Source organism: Canis aureus, chromosome 23 (assembly GCF_053574225.1).
Source record: "Canis aureus isolate CA01 chromosome 23, VMU_Caureus_v.1.0, whole genome shotgun sequence".
NCBI classification, from domain to species: Eukaryota; Metazoa; Chordata; class Mammalia; order Carnivora; family Canidae; genus Canis; species Canis aureus.
This window is the reverse complement of record NC_135633.1, coordinates 45,983,643-46,006,588: the sequence shown is the minus strand read 5'-3', so window position 1 is coordinate 46,006,588 and position 22,946 is coordinate 45,983,643. Positions and strand designations below refer to the sequence as shown.

The 22,946-nt window shown below is 41.4% G+C and overlaps 2 long non-coding RNA genes across 11 annotated transcripts in view; both read right to left on the bottom strand.

Annotated features, from left to right (window-relative positions):
* Positions 1-17,393, bottom strand: part of LOC144295096 (uncharacterized) — a 38,999-nt gene extending 21,606 nt beyond the window's left edge. For 2 of the 6 annotated variants that reach the window (XR_013362506.1, XR_013362505.1), the window contains exons 1-3: positions 13,703-17,393; positions 11,277-11,382; positions 2,939-5,078 (exon numbers count right to left, since the gene is read on the bottom strand). This is a non-coding gene — a long non-coding RNA (uncharacterized LOC144295096). Of the gene's footprint in view, positions 1-2,938; positions 5,079-11,276; positions 11,383-13,104 lie in introns of all 6 variants that reach the window. The other 4 variants (XR_013362510.1, XR_013362509.1, XR_013362507.1 and 1 more) reach the window with 4 other exon arrangements.
* A 1,806-nt stretch (positions 17,394-19,199) lies between these two features.
* Positions 19,200-22,946, bottom strand: part of LOC144295095 (uncharacterized) — a 64,029-nt gene continuing 60,282 nt past the window's right edge. For all 5 annotated transcript variants that reach the window (XR_013362503.1, XR_013362500.1, XR_013362502.1 and 2 more), the window contains 2 exons: positions 20,585-20,632; positions 19,200-19,819 (listed from right to left, as the gene is read on the bottom strand). This is a non-coding gene — a long non-coding RNA (uncharacterized LOC144295095). The remainder of the gene's footprint in view (positions 19,820-20,584; positions 20,633-22,946) is intronic.

Here is a 22,946-nt window from a genome sequence, read left to right as displayed (position 1 = left end):
CTTGGCCCTTCCTCATCTGGCTCCAACCTAGCCTGTCCAGGGGAATGCTCTGCCATCTGTCCATGGTGAACCCATGTTGTAAGCAGAGGACTACTTACCAGTTCCCAGAGTGCCCGTTCTGTCATACTTCCCTGGGATTGTTCATACTGTCCCTTCATTTCATGCTCATTGTCGCCTCCTCTTTGAAGCCCTGAGCTCAGATCACTAGCAGAATGAATCACTTCCTTCTTTATGTCCCTACTGTCCCCTTGGTTCCTAAGATTACTATAGCCAGGAGCTCCTGGTTGGTAGTTCAGAACCCAGAATCTGGAGGCTGAAGCCTGGAGGAATAGGCGCTATGCAGTGCAAAGTGAGGGTCTAGAGCCCAAGACACCTAAGTCCCAGTCTAAGCTCTGCCACTTCCTAGCTGTGAATTTAGAAAGGCAGATTCATCTTTGAGCCTTAGTTTTCCCTCTAGTGAAAATGGGGACAGCAAGCGAAAACCATGTCTTAGAGTCATTTTAAGAATTAAATTAGATAATCCATATCAAGTGCTGGCTGTAGGAGGTTTTTATCAAAAGCTGGTCTCATTTCTCTTTCCTTGTCTCTGATAGCTGATCTCGGGCTGGTGAGGCCCAGAAGTCAATGTCAGCCTAGTGCAGGGGTAAAAGGCCAGATAGTAAATATTTTAAGTTTTGTGGGCCATATTTGGTCTCTCTTATGCATTCTTTTTGTTTTATGTATTTTTTAAAAATAAAACTCTTTTAAAATGTAAAAAACATTCGATAGTTGAAAAACTGGGCCTAGGTTTGACCCACTGTGGGTGGTGCCATTTGGCAGTCCTCCCTCTAGGACACTGTTTGAGAAGCCACAGAAACTTGCTTGGCCTTAGCTTGACACTGCCCCTTACTATTTCCTTCCTTCTTTTGTTTTTTTTCCTTTTAATTTCCTTTCATTTTATCCACGGCCTTTCAGTGTAGGAAATAAGAATCCAAGTGTGTGCAATCAGACAGACCTGGGTACGAATCCCAGCCACACTGCCAACTGGGTTAGCAACTGTTGAGCCAGTTAATTTAGTGTCTCTGAGACTGAGTTCCAGTACCTTTAACATGACCCTGTGAAAACCTCCTGCTAGGGCTGCTGAGAAGGTTAAGAGAGAGGATGGCCATGCTCTAGATTGCTGGAGTCCCCCCTAAAGGCTCCCAATGGTTGAATTCTCAGGAAATTTGCAAGCTAGCTCCTTAACCACTGGTAGCTTAAGTCAGCTCCCTGAATGCACTGATTCTACACAAACCCGCAAACACTACTGATCATGCTTCCCCACCCCCCTGGTCATTGTGAAGCTTGTCAGCACACCACTGCACTATTGGTGTCTTTATTCCTTCACTCCTGTTGCATCCTTGACTTTCCCTGTTCCCAGGTGCACACTGCAAGGAATTAAGGATGCACCAGGCAGAATCCTGAGAGAGGAAAACACACTCTCCCAGGAAAATCTCAACACTAATGTCTTCACAATGCGCACATCCACTGAGCCACTGTTGTGTTTTCAGGCTCCACACTGGGTACACTCAATGAATAGCAGTTATGTTGAAAAGTACTTGGTTTTCATGAGGGAAATCGAAACTCTCTTGTATGTGCTGATGAAGGAGAGTGGATTGCTCTGTGATTTACCAAAATGCTGGGAGCCCAGGAGGCCTCCAGCCAGATGAAAGCAGGTAGAGTTTCTGAAGATGCCATGTAAAACTGACAGCTTCTGTTAATAAACCCAAGAGGAAGGAAGAATTGGGGAGAGGGAAATGCTTAGCAAAGCCAAATGGACTTTCAGACTGGGAACATCCTGGGAGATTTTCTTCTTCCTACTGGCAGGGCATTGAAGTTCTAATTATCTTCGTGTATGTGTGTATAATAAGATATTTTTTTTGACTTATCATCTTTGGGGTTCATTATTTGATCTGGAAGATGAAGGTACAAGATTTAAATTGTTTTTAGGAAATCCTTTGTTTTATTTGATTTGTTTTCATTCATTTTAACTATCGACTCCCCTATCACCGAGGACTTGTGTTTGCCTTCTAGCTGCCAGAGACCAGAGAGGAGAGTGCTTTCAAGCAGATAAAACTTTATTTCACTGTCAAGTAAGAAGATGACAGTCTAAAGATATCTCAGGCTAGTTAGGCAGTCTAGGACTGGGGTGACAGCTCTTTCTATTTTTGTTTTCATTTAACCATAACTCAGGGAATTCATCCTCAAAATTCTTGCACTGCTAAGATGATCACCAAAGCTTATTTGCCACATTCACATTACTGGTAGCAAGGAGGAAAAAGGAAAGAACTTTATCAGCACTTTTTTTGAGATTTCCTAGAATTCTCTCCCAAACTTGGTCTCATTGACCATCCCCAGCTGTGAGGGAGGCTGGGAAATGCCACCCTGAAACTGAGCTCATTGCCACCCAAAATATAAAGTCTGGGATTACTCACTAACCAAGGGGTAAAATGGATTATTGGGTGGATAAACAGTAGTGTCTGTAAACGCTTCCGTTGTTCAAATTTCTCTGTGGGGGGAGGACGTGTGTGGGAGGGGTGTGTGTGTGGGTGTGGGTGTGTGTGAGGGGTATGTGTTTGAAGTGAGAGCATGTTTCAAAATAAGAAAGGGATTAGGACATTCCCTAACTCAGAGAATGTGGAGTCTAGTCAACAAAACTCATACCCAAATACACACACACACACACACACACACACACACACACATACACGTGCACACTCTTATGTGCAGCAAGCTCATAAGAGGTGAACTAAATGAATTTAAGAAGTAAAAACAAAGAGCCATGGAAACACAATGTATGTTAATTCATGGTGCCAGTGCTCCAGAGCATACCATGTCTAAGCTCCGTGCTTGGTTTCTCCTGGTTTGGTTGAGAATTTGTGTGAGCATTATTTGCGTGCATGTTTGTGATTGTGCTCACCCTTTTGGTAAAGATGGAAGTGGACGTAAAGTAAAATTAGAAACTCTTTCCCAGTTTCTTTCTGTTCTTTTCCTCCATGTAGTTATGTGGAACTAAGGAAAAAAAAACACACACATTTCAAGGCCATTATATCTGTATATATGTAAGCATTATTACTCCTGTGTCTTTCTTTAAACAAAAAGATTTGAGAACCACACACAGAAAGACATAAAAACGAGTTTTAAAAATTAGGAAATAAGAGTGAAACTATCCAAAAAGAAAACAAAGGCAACATAAAGTGATTAAAAGCCTGGATTGCGGGCAGCCAGGGTGGCTCAGCGGTTTAGCGCCACCTTCAGCCCAGGGTGCGATCCTGGATACCTGGGATCGAGTCCCACATCGGGCTCCCTGCATGGAGCCTGCCTGTGTCTCTGCCTCTCTCTCTCTCTGTGTCTCTCATGAATAAATAAATACAATCTTTTTTTTTTTTTTTTAAGAGCCTGGATTGCAAGGCTAATTAAGTTCAACCCTGCTCCTTTCCTTACTAGCTGCACATTTTAGGCAAGTGATTTGAGGTTTCTATGCTTTCTTTACCTACCTGTGGAATGGGAATTATAATACCTACCTCAGCTAGATTAGATGAATGTGTGTGTCTAAGACTTAGAACAGTACCTGGCATATCATAAAAGACAGATGTGTATGTTTTGTTATTATTACCATAGTAGGAAAATAAGTTGAAGTCAAGACAGAGACAGTATTCAGAAAAATATACCATGAAGATTTGTTATAACATCTTCATTGTTGTCAGAGTGCTGGTACTAAGTGCCACTTTTTCATTTGTCTTTCTACATGTCTGTAAGATCGGAATAGTATTGCCTACCTTGTATGGTGTTCATGAAAATCAAATGATCCAGCATTGATTTCAGTGCACAGTGTCTGACACACAGTAGGTGCTCATTACACATTTCCTCCCTCCCTTTCCCCCTTCACCTCCTCTCTTGGTTCAGGACCCATCTAGTCTTTCACCGTGAGGCTCATGGATCCCTGACTCCATCTCGCACATAGATCAGGAGTAGCCCTCATTTGGTTTATCTTATTTACACACCAAGCCTGACACCCCTGGCACCTAAGAGGAGCCTGACGGGAGTTGATTAGATGCATGGTCAATAAATGCAAAATAAACGTAAGTTGCATGAACAATGTATCAAGTTAAGGGCAGGAGTGGAAAGGAGGATACTGCACGGTGATATGCAGAACTCTGTCTGGGACTATGAGAACCTTTCCCAGAAGCCTCAGCCTGTTCAGAAATGCTATTTACTGCCAGATATCACAGTTCTAATAATCAAAACAGTCAGCCATTGGGGGTTTACCCTCCCCCCGGCATAATACACTCCTCTCATTTAGTCATCCCAATAGCTGTATGAAGTAGGCAATATTATCAGCATTTTGTAATCAACAAAACTCAGAGTGACTGAGTCACCTGCCCAAGTTCACAGCTAGTTAAATGCTAGAATGAGGATTTGAACCCAGGATAGGATTTCTTTCACCAGCTAGTGCCTCAATGCTATCACTGATGGGTCTTCTTTGAATCGACAGAATGTGCATGGGGACCTTGTTAGCTTGATGTGATTTCAGAAGAAGGAAGTGGAGAGTGAGTGTTTCAGGGCCCAGGATACCCTTGAGTGAGGCAGATCTAGATGGCTGCTAGGAAATAAGCTGAGAGCCCCGAGCCCGAGGAGAGTGTAAGAAGCTACTAGGCAAGGCAGTGGTGTGGGAACGGGAGGCATAGGCATTCATTATTGCCGTAATTCCACAAATATTATCCACAAATATCCCAGATGCTGGGAACAGTAGTGATCAGGAGGGGAAGACATGGTCTCTACCCTCATGGAGCTTACATTCAAGTGCTTGGAGTCACGCATTATTTATAGAATCCTACAAACAACTGTGGATCACAGCTGTGATTACTGAGTACTTCAAAAGGGGAAGAATATAGTATCATGACATTCACATTGTGAAGAACTTTGGATTCTGGGCTCTACAGCTTAGCAATTCAACAACTCCTACCTCATTTTCAAAGGTTTCCAAAGCAAGAAAATATCATTTACTGGGACTCTTTGGTGATTCAAAAACCTCTAAGAGACGAAACCAGTCACTATGTCTAAAAAGAAAGGAAAAGCACTTTATATATTTGGTTACAGACTGGGTAAGCTCTTCTCATGGATGTAGGCTCAGGGTGAGCTCACATGGAAAAACCCAGGGATCGTGATAGGAGAAATACTCAAGAAAACAATGTTGGGGACAACTGTGCCCCCACAGGCAGCTGGGCATATACCCAAGTAATAGGATCCTCTCTTACATGCTTCTGGAGGCAAGCGGAAGAGATGCATTGGCCAGAAATCACACAAATTTGCCTGACCTTGCCTGTTCTGGGGAGATTGTCTGCCTCCAAAACACCTGCACACAAATTATTTCAGGCTGTTGGCTGGCTGAAAATACAGTTCTGGAGATAAGGTGTCTCCAGTCCCATGATTTAAAATCCTATCAAAAAAGAGGCCCAGGGAAATTGCATTAAACAGCATAAATGGTTTAGGAACTAGGTCATCTGTGGTTGAGCTATTTACAAAGCACAGGAAGTGCAAGCCTTTCAGGGCATCTGTAACCTGCTGGGCCCCCATCCCCTGACATCTCCACCTATCCATGGATCTGACTCTCACCCCATCCACTGGGTCCTCGGCCACTCATGCTCTGTCAATGGAAAATGCCCCTGCATCTTCACCTTCTCTAAATTTTCCCTTTGCACTATGGCCATGTTGTACAACACAGAAAGGTACTGTTCACACTCTCTCCTCTGTGAATGGTGCCTCTGAAGTTGGACAGTGCCAGCAGCTATGCATCCATCTGGGGCTTTCTTGAATCCTGGCTCTCGTAAGCATAGGCTATTGTTCTCTCTCACACACGGAATCCTTTCTTCCCATTGTTACTTTCCTCCCACCTTCAAAATCCCCAGGTCCTGTGAGCACCCCACTGCTCCTCCTTGTTACTCATAACCATCTTTGTGATGACTTTACAGCAGACTGTCTCTTGTTTTGCTACGAATCCCACCATATTTTTGCAACTTCGTTATCCACGTGCATAGTCCATCCATCACAGTGGTCAACCAGTCCCTCAGCTTTCTCACTTCAATAATCTCTTCCTTCATCCACCTCATTTATCCAAACCCATAATTGTGACCTTAACCTTGTGAGGTTCTTGGATATCTCAGTTTCAAGTGCCTTGTTTTCTAATTACCAGCTCTTGTATTTATAGTTCACTTCCTCTAAATACTCCAAAAATTATTTAACTCCATCAAGATGACCAATCCACAGGTGCTGTAATCAGTCAACCTAGTGACATCCTTCCTCCCTCCGTAACTAATGAAAAGTTCATGGTCTATTATTATAATCATTCCCTTGTAAACACTCTTCAATCAGCCAGCCCTCCTTCCTTCTGTAGCAATAACCAGCCTAAGTCCCAACCTGATTAAACCATATTGTCACTTACTCTGAGTGTTTCTAGATTTTTCAAAAACACATACTGTATGATCACAAATCTCAAATAGGCACTGAAGTAGACAATCTGCTGTTTTTCATTCTTCAAAACTGTTCCTCATTTTTTCTTCTCTCCTCAAATTTCATGCACCTGTGGTCTTCCACCCTTGACCTTGTCTTATATTTCACCAAGAAAAGAGAAGCAGACACTAAACAAAGAACTCCCTTTTCTTCCTATACCTCAATTTCCAAACTGCTTGCCCTGGGGATTCTGTTTTTCCTCATGTTAGTTTGGATAAAGGCTCCCTGCTCCTGGCAAAGGTGATAGCTCTGCTTTTGCCCTGGATCTCAACCTTCTCACCTTCCCTACAATCTGCTCCTGTAATTATCCCTTCTCTCCTCTGCACTATGGGTCTGTCTCTCTCTCTACCAATTCATCTCAATCAGCATTGAGATGCTCCAGCATCTCTCTCGTAAATTAAAAAAAAAGCTCAGTCCTGTGTTTCTTCATGCCTCAACCCCCTGCTTCCTTGCATAGCAAACTTCTTTTTTTTTTTTTAATTTTTTTAAAGATTTATTTATTCATGATAGACATAGAGAGAGAGAGAGAGGCAGAGACACAGGAGGAGGGGTAAGCAGGCCCATGCCGGGAGCCTGACGTGGGACTCGATCCCAGGACTCCAGGATCGCGCCCTGGGCCAAAGGCAGACGCAAAACCGCTGAGCCACCCAGGAATCCCCATAGCAAACTTCTTGAGAGAGTTGATTATAGTCACTGCTTCTATGCCTCTCTTTACATTGTCTCCTCCTTTCCACTGCACTAGGGTTTCCATCTATGACTCCATGCTATTGAACCCTAAGATAACTTGCCTATTATCTTACCTCTCCAAATCAGAATATTTGACCTATTGGCCACTATCTTCTCCTCGAAACATCTTTTCTTGGCTACTGTGACTCTATCCTTACAAAAGAGCACCATGGTAGCTCCAGCTAATAATCTGTGTGCTATCCTTGATTCTTTAAATTTCCTCACTCCCTATCTCAAGATCATCAGCAAATCCTTTTTACTCTACCTTCAAAGCACACCTTGACTCCATCCATGACCATAAGCTCCCTATGTCTCTCCCTGGGAAGCTTGGGAGGAATTTCTCTGCCTCTGCTTTTCCTCCTTTCCATTCTGCACACAGTAGTCAGAACAATATTTTGGAGTAAAAGGTCGTATCATATGTTTCCTTGCTTAAAGCTCTTCAGTGACTTTCCATTACACAAGAAACTAACACCAAGCTGTTCACTCTGGCTTCCAAAGTCCTGGAGGATTGGACCTGCCTATATCTCTGACTTCATTTTATTCCTTCCTTTACACTCATTCACTAATCTTATACTGCTTGACCTTTCAGTTCCTTTGAAAGACCAAGTTTGATCCTGCCTCAGGACCTTTGCACTAGTTAGTTCCTCTGCCTGGACTGTGTCTCCCCTCTACAGTCTCCTATTTGCATGACTACTCCCATTTATTTTTCATGGCTTGAATGCCAATTTGGTAGAAAAGCCTCCCCTAACCACTCAAATCAGAGGCTGCATTATGCCTCTACTTCTTTAAGTAGCACTCACTGCTCTGATATTTTCCTTGTAATTTTATTTGTCTCTGTATTGTCTGTCTCCTCCTACTAGAAAGTAAAGCATTAGGAGTGCAGGGGCTTCTTTTGAACTGTGCCTAGCACTTAATGTGCCCTATCACTAGGTGTACACCAACTGAATGAGCATGGTGACTATATTGTACTGTGATTAGATATTGTGTGAAGAGAATATTAAAAGTGACCCTTTTTAGAAGCTTAACTTTTATCTCAAACTTACCTCTAATATCCTATAGTCTTCTTAACCACTATTACAGGTTTCCTAAAAGCAGAGACCCTGATTTTTATTTCTTATTTCACATGACACCTACCATGCTATTAAGCTTACAAGTGGTACTCAGCATATAATGTGTTGATTATGCAGCCTGAAATAATTACTGAACAATGCAAGGTAATGCTGTTACACTTGACCTATTTGGAACTATATACCTGGCAATTATCTTTAGTAGTTACATAGCCAGGATCAGAGTTGCTACCAAGAAGTAGACAAACAGCCCAGAAAACTCAAAAGAGATGTCACAAATTCCATGTTCTAAAACACATGCAAGTTACAAAGATCAAAACTCTTTACACAGAACCCTCTGCTAATTCCTTTATGGAAAGTCTAAGGAGTATACTTGGTCTCTAGGTCTGCCTGACACTATCCCTTCATTAATTCAGCAAGTACATTTTTAGTAGTTTTTATTTACTAAGGACTTGTGTTAGGCACTAAGTAGAATCCAATAATGAAGAGAATAGCAGTCTATGTCCTCATAAAAGATGTAATCTGGGGGGGGGGGAGGCAGACTTAAATATTTTAAAACATGTAAACCAATATGTAATTACAAAGTAATATAAATGCCATAACAGAAAAAAACGATAGAAATTGTACTGATATTTTTTATTACAGGCTTTTCATCATAAAAAATATATGCTTATTATAAGATGTTAAAAACCAAAAAGATACACAAAGTTTATAATCTGTACAGCTCCTGTCTTCCAAGGTAGAATTCTGAACCCAGGACAAAAACTACAAAAAGTGACAGCTGGCATCCTCAAGGTAGGGAGGGTTTTTAAAAACCAAATATAGAAAGTAAAACAAAACAGGCAAAAGAGAACACTTTGGTCTCAAGTTACTTTTAGGAAATAGTCTAGTAATACCAAGTGGTTCCAAAGGCAGTGCTGTACTGGAGACCAGTACTCTAAGGTCTCCAAGGATGATCCTGAGCCATCCCAAGGAGTAAAATATAATCTAGATTCTGTTTGAAAAAGAAATAGTAATATACGTTAGAAAAGTATACATCTAAAAGTTTAAAAATTTATGAATTGTGTTTTGTGTGTTCTTTTTAATAAATCTGTAACTATTCAAAGGTTGTAAAGAAATTCTCCTAGAAACTTTATGGTTGTCTTTTAAATTTAGACCCACAATCCATCTCACATTATTTTTGTGAATAGAAGGTGGTGGTGGTGAAGCTTTTCATTCCATATAGATACCCAGTTGTTGTAGGAGTATTTTCTCTAAAAAGGTCTTCCTTTCCCCCCAGTGAATTGTCTTGGCATCCTTGCCACTCCTGTTTAACTGAAATACTAAAAGAGTGGACATTGAGTTTCCTCTGCATTGGCGTGGTTTTTTGACCAATAGACTTCACTGTAGAATATTGAGTATTAAATCCACTTATAATTGGTGATTGTCCTAAATGTTTAATCTGTAGGTCTTAATTCTGGAGTCTTCGAATTTCTTTAGAGAAAGACCCATCCTTTTGCCTGACAGACTAAGAGGCAGGTTTCAGCATTCTAGTAGCTAGGTGGGAGAAGGAATATTGGGGGTTTTCACTGTTTAATATGATCTCTTGAGGCACCTGATTGTCTCAGTTAATTAAGCATCTGTTTTTAGCTCAGATCATGATCCCCGAGTCCTGGGATCAACTGCTCATCAGGCTCCCTGCTCAGTGAGGAGCCTGCTTCTCCCTCTGCCTCTGTCCCTCCCCCTACTTGTGCGCTTGTGCTCTCTCTCCCTCTCTCTCTCTGTCTAAATAAATAAATAAAATATTTTTAAAGATATGATCTCTCTTTTCAGTTTTCAGTATCTCTTCTTTGGTTTAATTTTACCAATGAATAAATTTTCTTGAGGTGGGAGAGGTAATCAACATCCAAATATGAGGTGGCAAATACTGTTCTAACTATTCTTTGACAGATTTCTAACCTGTTTTTATTTTTTTTAATTTGTTTTAAGATTTTATTTATTTATTAATGAGAGACACAAACAGACACAGAGAGGCAGAGACACAGGCTCTACACAGGGAGTCCAATGTGGGACTTGATGCCAGGACCCCAGGATCACACCCTGGGCCAAAGGCAGATGTTCAACCGCTGAGCCACTCACGTGTTCCTCTAACCTGTTTTTAGTCCACATTGTTATCCACACTGAACTCTTCAGCCTTTCCAGAGATCTTAAGGACCACATGCTTGCTTATGTTTAATGTTTCTCTTTGCAGTCATGGCTTTCTCCACTCTGCAAACTTCTTACCATTTTTAGGTATTACGTAGTTATATTACACAATTCTCCTTATTTCACTGAAGATAAAGTTTTCATTATTATTTTTTATTGTCTTTGTTATTTTGGTATGTTGTCTGGGAAGAAAGTAGAAGATAGCTTTTAGTCAGCACTTACAAGCAAAAATCATAATTGACAAAATTAATGGGCTTGAAGGGTGATGCACAGGAAGATCCAGCTATGATTCAGGTGTGCTATAGAAGCTCAGCAAAGTCACTGGGACTAGTCAGAGTGAATGTTACCATGAAGACTCTGGGATATGAAATCTCTTTGGTAACTTATAAAAAAGAGAATTTTCATCAAGAAAGGTCAGAGACTTGGGTGGCCAGAGAATCCATCTGGACAAGCCATGAAAAGTGATCAAAAGAGAAATAAAAAATGACAACTACTAACAAAAAGGAGTAAATATCATATCTGTTTCCCCAGCCCACATTCTCTTCCATGCCCACAAGCTATTATTCCTCTGCCATATAGGTAGCAGCTAAGAAGCAGGCTGCAAGTTCAGCTAATGCCTTTACAAGATGCAAATTGGAAAGATCTCAGTTTAGTGCACCTGCGGACCAGATGCAGCATCAGAGAGGAGAGATGGTTCTGTTGAAGACTGGTAGAAAGAGAATGCTGAGAGTCAACTCATAACTTAGATTTTCAGCTTTCTAGAAGACTCACCCTCGAAAGAAGTGTCCTCAACTGCATGCATTTGCTTAAAGCAATTAAAGAAACAATAGTTGCAGGCAGAATCACCAGAGCAATGGTCTCTACTAACAAAGGTCTCCTAGAAATAAATGTTCATTGTATAAAACAAACTGTCCCCATTTACTATTAGATATTAATAAATTTCTTAATGTAATTTGTCATAGGTATATTTGTCTATGTGCCAACTATTCCTAGGAAGGCTTAGTGATGATTAGGTTCTTTTAAGCCTGAAACACTCCCCATTAAGGAGGGCACTTGATGGGATGAGCACTGGGTGTTATACTATATTTTGGCAAATTGAATTTAAATTTTAAAAAAAATTTTAAAAAAGACTGAAACATTTCCATTGGTGAAGAGTACTATCCTTAATGGTCAATTTATTAAATATATACAATTTAATACATTAACAATGATCACAAATAATTTAATTCTTTTAAAGTATTTCAACAACAGATGCAAATTCAATGAATGAGTTTTTGAATATTTTAAACCCCATAAGTCCCACAATAAACCATAAAAAAAACACAATTATCACATAATAAATATCCCACTAACATTTAATTCTGTTCTTAAAAAATCTACATAAGGGTTTCATTAATTTCTTCATTATTTCTATCTTTATCTTTCTACCTCTCTAGGTTATGATTCTATTTGGGTACTTTCCTAGCATTTCAGTAATATACTTTCACACCTTCCCAGGGCTGCAGGAATCATCCCAGATACAAGGAAAAAGAAAACAGGCTTACAGGATCTGGCTTGTCTCCTAAGACTCAGGACTTTATTGTTTCTCCCAAAGGGATTCAAACCCAAGCCACACTACTCATCAAAAAAGGCTTCCTTTTTTTTTTTTTTTTTTCCTAGTTACATTTAACTTGTTACACCAATGAGACTTTAGGCCTGTGCTTCACCATAGGTTCTCTTGGCTTTGTAACTCCCTGCAAAATGATACATTATTTAAACCTTGCTTGGCTGGTGTTATAAAATCCATTGTTCCATCTTTGCAATGCATAGCTCTGATTTGTTAGCATTTTAAAAACATTTATACTCTTTATTAATATTTTATTATAATTTAATAGCATTTAATAGAGGTTTTATCTCTTATGAGAAGTGAAGTCTGCACACTTGTCTTTGCTCCTGAGGACATCTGGTTAATTTATCTTCTTGGAACACAATGTCAAACCTACTCTGTTTGGTTATGGTTTGTGGTTACTGGGTTTATTTATTTGTTCAGTCCTCTTTCTACTTGATTAGTAGGTATGATCACAAATGCTGGTCAGTCCTTCCTTGATGTAGTACTTACCTTTTCTTGGTGTGTTCACAAGTAACCGCTTCTTGTTTTCACAAATAGGAACAACTGTATACCTATACTTTAGGAACAGCCATATACTTAACAGAAGATAGAATATATGTTTTTTATTTTATTCTATTCTATTTACTTGTAAGTCATCACCTTTGTCATATATTCTATTTAGTTTTGTAAATAAGAGATATTCCAGAACCTCTCTGAGTTTTTCTTGCCTCAAGAAAGGGAGTAAACCACTATATTTCATAAGAATAGACATAGTTGTGATACTATATAGACAAAAAAATATGGGATGGTTGAAACACTCTAGAAGTTTATTTCTATTATAAATAGAAAAGTGGGGTGAGGCAGTGATTTCGGAGGGAGTCCATCTCTTCCACGTGGTGACTGAACACTCAGGGCTTCCACCCTGGGGCTCTGCCATCCTCTAGGCTTCAGTCCCATTGTCATTTTCATCCAACTGACAGAAGTGACAGAGTGTGGAGGAAATGTGCCCACCTCATGCCTTGAGGAGGTGTGTGTCATGTGTGCCATGTCCTGCAATAAGAATGAGTCACGTGGCTCCATCCAACTGCAGGGGAGTCTGGAGAACATAGCGGGGTCATGACCCCAGCTCCAAACCTGCTAAAGGACACACCAGTTACAGTGGGAACTAGCAGTCTCTGCCATCACCACTCTCCAAACTGCCCTGGTTCCTTTTAGCAGAAAACTGTATTTGAGGCTAAAATCTGAGTCCTAACAGGTAGACATAAAAATCGTTGGTAAGAGGCAGGGGAGGAGCTGCTGAGCCCTACTTGACAGTGAAAAGTCCTGAAAATCTGTATTTTTAATGCTGGGCATTCACTCTGACTTTGCCTATTTGAACTAACATGTCACCATTCCTCTATTTCCCACAGTAGAGTTTGATCAATCGCTAAAACATGCCACAACCCTGACATAGAGAAGGGGGACCAGGGTGCCTCATACTATGACAGGACACCCTGCATGGGTCAGGAGTCCATATAACCTATAAAGAAAGATAATAACTGGGATCTAGAGAACTTCTGATGCCACTTGGTAATTGAAAGTGATCTTTACTATGTTTAAAGCTCCTTACCTGGGGGCACCTGGATGACGTAGTCGGTTGAGCCGCCAACTCTTGGTTTTGGTTCAGGTCATGATCTCAAGATCATGGGTTCGAGCCCCACATCAGACTTCATGCTCAGCAGAGGGTCTGCCTGGGACTCTCTCCCCTTCTCTCTGCCCCACCCCCGTCTCTCTCAAATAAATAAATTTTAAAATAAATAAATAGATGATAGATAGATGATAGAGAGATGATAGAGTTTCTTATCTGAGAGTTGAGACTATGAAAGTAGGCCTTCCTCACTAGGGCACTGTAAGGAAGAGGAGTAAATAGGTCTAATACTAGAAATATAAAGTCGAAGATCAATGTAGACAGCAATGCCCAAGATGAAATTCTTTTCTGTCTTCTATATCAGGGACTTCTCCCACAAGCCCAGTGTTCAACTCCCTAAATTGGTAAACGCGCAATATAAAAAGCTCTCAAAGGTAGTGAATTTAAAGGCCAAGTTGCCAATTGATAGAACTCACTAGTGTTCTTAAGTAAGAAAAGGCAATATCTGCTTTTATTCCACATACCCAGGCTGGACTACCTGAAAGGGCTATCAGGCATCTCATTTGTTTCATGGTGGTCTGCCTCCTGACCCTGACAATGCAAGTCAGCTCCCAAAAAAGTGTGACTTTCCTCCTTCACAATTTCTCAACTGTCAGAGAATTATGGCTCTGGGCTCTAATCCTCCAGTGCCTTCCCATTTCATTTAGAGTGAAAGCCAACATCTTTACAACATTGTCTGTGGCCTACTATGTTCCTGGCCCTGTTCATGGCATTTAACCCCAAACATACTATGCCCTTTACGTACCTACATGTCCTTTTTTTATTGTCTGTCTCTCCCTGCTGAAATATAAGCCACATGAAGACAGAGATCTCTGTCCATTTTGTTCACTGGTGTATTTCAATTACCTAGAGCCCCTGGTACAAAGCAGGGGCTCAAAAATTACCTATTGAAAGAATTAGTGTTGGAGTGAGCCTCATGTAAATCCATTCTTAAAATCATACCTCTGTCAGTTAGAATGACTTGGGCTCTAAATGATAGAAAACACAATTCAAAATAGCTTAAAGAGTACAATCTGTTTCCTCATGTGACTGGAAGCCCAGAGTTAGCAAGTGCTCAGGAAAGGCAAAGATGGATTAAGTTGCTGGGGAGGCAGCCAACAATGTCCACCAATGTCTTATGGGCCATAGTGAGCTCATCTTCCCTGCAGGAATGTCCTCTGGTCATTTAAATTAGTGCTGTTAACTTATGACAAAAGAGATAGAGTATCTCTGGCCAAATATGAATTTATTATTAGCTGTAGATTAAAAATGTGAGTATATGGAAAATAGGATGTGTCCTCAGAGGAGAGAGTGGCCAGCAGTGCAAGGGTTAAAAGGAGGTGTGAGTCTAGCTGCCTGAGGAGAGTCTCTGAATCTGGTCCTGAGGAAGCCAGGCCTCCTTGTGGACCTGAGCACTCTCAGAAACGCCCACCTCATTACCTTCTCATTCCTGCTCACCAAATAAGTTCCTGATCTCTGACTTAGCTCCTGGGATACCTCCACACTGCCAGGGGCTGCTGGTGTTCTGGTCACTGGAGAGTTAAACAAATTAGCCATGTGGCTTACTCAGCCATCTCTTGTGAGTTCTGTAATTCTTGTCCTTCTGTAAAAGTCAAATTGTCTGAGCATATTAATCTTTCCAATTTTGGTTGCTGCAAGGAGAGGTAATATTGCATTGTAATGAAGCACAACAGTTTTGCAGTCAAGACAACGATGTCTGGATCCCAGCTCTGCCTGGTATAAGCCATGGATCTTGAAGCAAGTTGCCTAACCTTCTGAGTCTCATGTGAGATGAAGCTAATAATACCCACTTTGCAGGCTTGCTGTGGGCTTTAAATAAAGTCGCGTATGAAAATGTCTGGCTCAGCTGATGGCGTGGGGTAAGAGGTACTGAATGAATAGTTGCTCTTATGATCAAGGCCAAGAACCAGAACTGTGGTCCATAATGAATTCCCTCTCCTGCTAGGTCCTGGCGGTCAATGAGTCAGTCAACCTTTCCCTGGCAGTATGCCTACTGCATCACACGGCATCTTTTTAACTAACTTCAGCCTCCTAAAGAAATAGTCTGTTTAGGGATAATTAGACCAGTGGAGTGTATTGTTACTGCAATGCCATATTTGTCCTGATGACTAACTGTATAGTACAGCAACAGTTTCCATGCCCGCTTACACACACACACACACACACACACACACACACATAGTTGGAAGCACAGTACTCCGTTGTCCATGCAGATAATCCAGGCAGTCTCCTTGTGGACAAAGTCCTATTCAACACCAGCATAAGAGATGAGTCCTTAATGGCAAGCAAAGGGGGTTGACTTCATCTTAGGTATTGACTCTGGAAACCTGTTACCTCCATTCTGATTCAGAAAAAGGGCCTAGTTGCCCACAAACCTAGGATGGCTCTTTGAAAAAAGAACAAATCATAATTTCACAGTATCCTACTATTTGATACTGAGTGACAGTTCCTCTGGGACTTTTAGACAAGTTGATAAAGTAGGGGCAGTTCCCCCAAAATAGCCTCCCACTCTCCCCAGCCTTCATTGTTGACAGGCCACAGAAGGAAGAATGGAGACAGAAGGGAATAGAAAGGCCACAGAATTGTCCCCACTCTACTTTTTAAGCTCAGGCTGAAGTTTCTACAACTCTTGTTAGTTTGGGGCTAACAAACCCATTCTTTCTATAATGTGATAACCAAGAAATTCTGCCCCAAATCACCTTTGTCAGTTATCAGGGTTGAAAAAAATACAGAAGCATACTCTAAAAAGAGCAGTAATCCTGTTCTTTCTTCTTCTCTCACTTCTCAGGTGTTCTCCACCATCCTCTTCTCTCCTCCTCTAGGCTTTCTCCTCTTATGTCCAATCTCCCACTAAATTGATAGGAGTCTGTTTATCAAAATTACACTTTCCCTCCTGCATCTGAACCTGGGCTTCAGATAACCTCAGAATCTTTTATCGAAAAAATTTCTCATTCTGACTGGATCCCCCAGCTCAGCAGCAGAAAAAGGCCCTTCTAGCTCTGAGAGAGGACCTAGCAGAGAGTGGCTATAAGGACAACTGATGGGGAACAAGAGGCCAGGGTCCCGGGGAGCAGAAGACAGCCTGAGTCAGAAGGCCAACTGTAAGACCAGATTCTTTGTTGAGAGGAGCCAAAGTTATAGCCAAAATAGAGTCAGGGGCCCAAACTAAATATTGAAGGAAACCTGAATTGTGAGAATGAGAACATGGTGAGCTGGCACATGTGGAAGGCACAAAGAATCAGGGGTGGCAAATGGACAGATAAAGGTCCTCTGTGGGATGCATTCGTCCATTTCAAGGAACTAGGTAATACAGAACCAACTCACCTCTGCCAAACTATGTCTTCAATCCTGATAAGCAAAACTTTATATTTTAATAACATGTGTCTATATCCTCCTCCCCTGGGCTGTTGGAGCCCTGAATGAAGTTTCCCACAGTTTCCTGAAGCTGGGAAAAGGTGGGGTGAGGCAGCTTGGAAATCCCAAAGGCAAACAGGGTCCTGAGAATGGAGTCTGGGCAGGTCTCCAAACCAAGGAGCCCAGAAGCAAATATTAGAAACCTGTGAGCAGAGGCTCAAAGGAGGAGTGAATAGCAGAGTATGGTACTGGGAACTTACTTGAATTACCTGGGTAGGTAGGAGGTGTGGTGTATCCAGGGGCTGTAACAAGTCTGGGAGTTCTAAGTGCACAGCGGTCTGCTGTGCTGAAAAGGCCAAGGGATAGATAATTTTCCCCACTGTCTCCACGATCTGCTTTGGAGATAAGGAACCAAGTTTAGAGTTTATGTAATCTCCAGATCACTGGGGTTGTGAGGAGAAGTTGGACAGCCCTTAACCAGTACCTGCAGTTTGATTACTTCTAATTGATAAGGCAATGTCTGCCCCTGAACTCAAAAGTCTTTGTTTCTGTTTGATTCTATTTGAAAAAAAAAATAACCATGAAAACATCAATATTAAATCTGAAGTTTTAGGTATAGTGTCACTCAGGTAGGAAAAGTCACCTTTCCACCTTTCCTTCCTCCCTCCCTCCCTTCCTTCCTTCCTTCCTTCCTTCCTTCCTTCCTTCCTTCCTTCCTTCCTTCCTTCCTTCCTCCTTCTTCCTTCCTCCCTTCCTTCTTCCTCCCTCCCTTCCTTCCTCCCTCCCTTCCTTCCTTCCTTCCTTCCTTCCTTTCCTTCCTTCCTTCCTTCCTTCCTCCTTCTTCCTTCCTCCCTCCCTTCCTCCCTCCCTCCTTCCCTTCCTTCCTTCGTTTCTTCCTCCCTTCCTTCCTTCCTTCCTTCCTTCCTTCCTTCCTTCCTTCCTCCCTCCCTCCCTCCCTTCCTTCGTTTCTTCCTACGAAGAGCCTGAGCCAGGCACCGGGATATGCCACAAATAAGGCAGGTCAGGAAAGCATCATTGCTTTGAAGATGAGTAGTTTTAAAATGCCTAAAGGGAGCAGGGAGGGTATTATGCCATGGTCAACTACAGGAGCCCAGGCAAGACTGGGGACCAAGGGTAGAAAGGTAAAGAAATAATTGTACAGCCAAAGGGACACCTGGCAATATCGTTCTGGGACATAGGAGCTCTTTAATAAAGCAGATGAGGCAAAGGAGCAATTTAAGTTTGTCCACTCACTTATCTTCTTTTTTGCCTTCATTTCTGCCTTCCTCAAGAGAATGATTTCTTTGTCACTGATTCAAATTTCCAGCTCAGTTTTTATCTTCCTTACACTATCTGATTTATGTTAATTGCTTATGGTAAACCATTGTAGTTCAGAATGTAGCCAGCCGTGGTGGAAAGAGTCCAGCCTGGGAACCGGTTGACCTGGACAAATGTCAGTGAGTGTGGGAATATGGAAATGCAAAGGAGAGTCACCACTTGAGCCTAAGTCCTGCAGGAAAATTGTAGCTCCAGCCCAAGCTCCAACACTAAACCTGGTGATGCAGCCAGCAGGCACTCCTCGTTCATAGACAGCAATACCAATGACAAAACAGTCGCATCAATTACATTAATTAGCTTACTCTATGGTACCAGGTGTAATCCTAGGTGGGTGATCACACTACACTAATTCCCTTCTTACCTACCTAAGACTCCATCTTTGTATACCATAAGCAGCTGCAAAAAGACAATTGGAATTAGATTAATAGTACTGTTCTAGAATCTAAAGTTCCTGTGTGGGAGTAGAGAAAGGGAAAATTGACCACATTAGGCAACTTAGAGAAGGCTTGGAAGTAGGAAGAGGACTAACTGGCCTAATGGGATCTGGGTTGGACTGGAATCTGCAGTCATTCTTTGGGTACACCACGCACCTAAGCAGCACAGAAGCTAGGCCACCTAGGCATAGCTGTCAAATTTTCTATGTAGAGTGCCTAACATGTGTAACCCAAATGTCAGCTGGGGTCATCTAGCCACTTTGGACCTAGATAAAAATCAGTTGGAATGGCAATTCTATGTCTTACGGAATTTCAAAGCCTTTTATTAAAATTATTTTTGCCAATTCTTGAGGGATTTGTGTTACCTCCAATGTGCCAGACACTTTATCAACTTACCCCAAAGGGATTTTACATGCTTCATCTGATCCCCTGGTTTTATAGTTGAGAAAATTGAGATTCTCCAAAGTGGAAGGGTGGTTCAACATTTTGTTGCACAGTTTGTTGGCGTCAAAGCCAATACCAGAAACATTATATTTTCTTGTCAGCCTTAATGAAGACACTCAGGCTATGACTTTCAGACAATATATAGGGTAGCTTGGACACTTTAAGGAGAGGGGACTAATCTGGTATGGTGGTGGTGAGCTGAAAGGCATATCCGATCTAGCCCAGACTTGCAAGAAATCTCTAGAAGTTTACCTTGCCCATGATTCACTAGTCTGTGCAGAAGTATGGAGATGTTTGGCTTTTTACATTTTTCTTCTGTCTGGTGTTAATGCTGGTACATTTGGCTTTTGGCTCAAGGGAATACAGCTAATCTTTCCAGAGTAAGCCGTCAATTAAATTACATTCCACCAAAATCCTCCTGTAGTAGATTTGGATGGGCTACTGAAGCCTTCAGCCTTCTCCAGGGTTCCTGCAACAAAATAGCCTTAAGTCCAGTGGCCTCACTTAAATTTGAAACCTCAATGAGGCTTTGCAGGGTCTCAAGAAGCCAGGTTCCCCTCTAGGTGTTTGACTAAGAGAACATGTAGATTGCCAGGCAGAACTGATTCTGTGAAATGGCTATTGTTTTTGGCCATCCAGCAAGAGCCAAAGAGGAAGTGCTTGACTTAGACCTGGCCCATCAGACACCTATCATCCCATTGGCTAGAAGAATTGGCTCAATGACTGGCATATGATCCATGCCAGACAAATTCTGAAGCTTTTTATTCAAGTATAGGTATATACTCAACTAAATGAAATACTTAAGTTAGTTGAGTTGGTTCCAGTCAGTTTCACTAAGATTTCTGAAAATATACAGTATTTTCCTAGTCTAAAATACAGAAAATGACCAAAGTTCAGCTGAACTTTAATTCCATTTTGTTTGAGTCATAACTTCTTTTGTGGTCTCCATATATGTTAGGCCTAGCAATGGTAAAGATAAAGCTGTTGAACATTGGAGTTCCTGCCTTGGTAATTGGTGTAGCCTTGGGTAGAGGCCCAGGACCACACAGAAAAAACCCTTTTGCAAATGTGCCCAGAAACAGTTTCTGGGGTTGATGCTACTCTGTAGTGATCTATCCAAGGCCTAATTGCCCCTCTAGTTTCAGAGTGCATTTGTTCCTAGGCACTCTAGTGCACTTGTTCCTGCTCACTTTAGCTATTGACCCTACTTTCAGTGTCCCCACCTGTGGCCTACCTTGCTCTCTGATTTCAGCCTTGCTTCTGCAGGTTCACCACCTCGTTCCTAAAAAAAAACACAAAAAACAAAAAACAGAACAAACAAACAAAAAAAAACAGAAGACAAAACTTACTAGCCTTCAAAGCAAATAGAGAACCATACTTAAATTTAAGTGGTAAAATATCCCAGGTTACCTTTATTTGGCTCTGGCACTCTTGCTTATAATTAATAGTAGGATTCAGTATTTTAAAAAATATATGTGTGTATATAATTTATGTTATAAACTCTTTGAGGACAAGACTTGTGTCTTGCTTATTTCTATAATCCTCACAATGCCTAGGCTAATGATAGCATCATTTATTGAATGCCTACTAAGCACTCACTGTACTACATGCCTTTCATACATTAAGACATAATTTTCACAAAACTTTAAAAAGTGAAGATTATTTTACCCCTTTCTCAGGTAGGGAAATTGAGACACTAGAATATTCTTAAAGTCATGCAACTAGTAAATATCAGGACCAGATTTTGAAATCAGGTCTTTCTAACTCTAAGCTTACATTCATAAAATTATGGTATACTGCACAGTATTTAGCACAAAATAGATATGCAATGAACTCTTGTTAAATTAAATAGAAAATGAGAGCAGTTTTGTGAATAGGTAGCAAATTGCAATCATAAAGCCAGTAGCTTCCAAAATAACATAAATTGGGTTGTAATTATTTCAAGTGTGTTAGGCTTGTTTCTTCAACCGAAGGAAAAATACTAGGACACTGAATCCCTGACTTATATAATCTGGTATGTTCAAAAGAGTGTTGCATACACATAGGTATTCAGGAAATTTTTATTTAATTAAAGGGTTCTGAATGGAGTTGAAACCCCAGTGTTTAATGATACAGTCCCTCTGCAAAGGCGATCCAGGGGTTATGTGCTGGAACACCTTCAGTGATTAAACTCAGTAAAAAGGAGCACAAGTTCTGCTTAACCCACATCATCACTAATGAGGAAGGTGCCAATCGTTAGCAAGTCACGCAATTAATGGAGCTTTCAACACATCCTTGGGCATATTATAAACCTTCTCTGTCACGTGCTTGCCAAGGCCTGTGTTCTAAGCTGGAGGCTATTGTTTTACTTGCTACGTTTGCCATTAATAACATTAAGCACTGCTGACTGAATCAGCTACTGAGAACTTGGGCTCAGGCCTCAACAGGTAGGAAGGCTTTGAACTTGCCATCTGTCTAGCACAATAGACTCCACAATTTTCAGACATTTTGACTTTCTGGCTGCAGGGGCTTCATTACTGATTCAAGTGGTAAAGGAGAGGAGCCTGGCAAGGCAGGAGGTGCAAGGAGGAAGGAGAGTGCTGCCAAAGCTGCTGGAATGTTGAGAAGATCCAGCTTCTTGGGAGGAATCAAGCTTATCATCTTGCCACCAACCAATACACTCAAATTCTGAATTCCCAATGCCCTCTTAATGCCATCCTGTGTATTGATTAGACAGCTGTGGGGCAAGAGGTAGGAGCAGTGGGGTAAAGGAAAGGGGAAAATACTTTTAGAATGACTTGAAGTCTGAAGACTTCTACCTGTAAGGATTTAGAATGACCCCATTAATATTAATATTCTATGATGATCCACATCTAAGTTCTCACAACTCCTTGAGGAGGTGTTGTCTAAAGGTAGTGATTAGAAAAGACTAGACTCCTAGCCTTGATCCAGCATAGAAACTACTGTGGCACAGAAGTAGGTGGGGAAAGGGCCCTAGGAAAAGCCTGTCTCCAATACTGGAATGTCATTCCAGTCCTGCCCTACAGACCCATCACACAAATAATACACTGAGCATAGTTTGTTTCTCACTCAGGATGCCTACTGCCATCAATTGGGGCCTGCCCTATGAGTATCTTAGAAAGAATGAATAAATTGCAATGAGTTAGGCAAATGGGCTCATTCTTTTTGAACAGTGAGGAGAAGCATCACTATGCAAAGTGACTTGGTTGAATATATGTGTGTGCATGTGTGTGTTTGTTATGTAGACAGAGTGTATGTTGTATCCCATAGCACTCTCCTCAATCATCTCTCATCTGCTTGCAATTCTCTCCAAATATCTAACAAGTTCCCCAAAATGCATCCTTGCAGAGCAGCTTAAATCCCATAGGAAGACATTCTGCTCTCTCCTGTGAACCCAGCAGCCACTAATCATTGCATGCCTAATCTCTCCAGCAATGTAATCTTGCAGTGTTGTTTAATTTTCCTTTGGAGTCAGCCTCATGTCCCCAGCAGAATTAAACCTTCGTGGAATCAGGAAAAAATCATGTTTCTCTACATCCCACAAGGCTGTGCACAGAGTAAACAGTATAATGTACACAACAGTCTATCCAACAGAC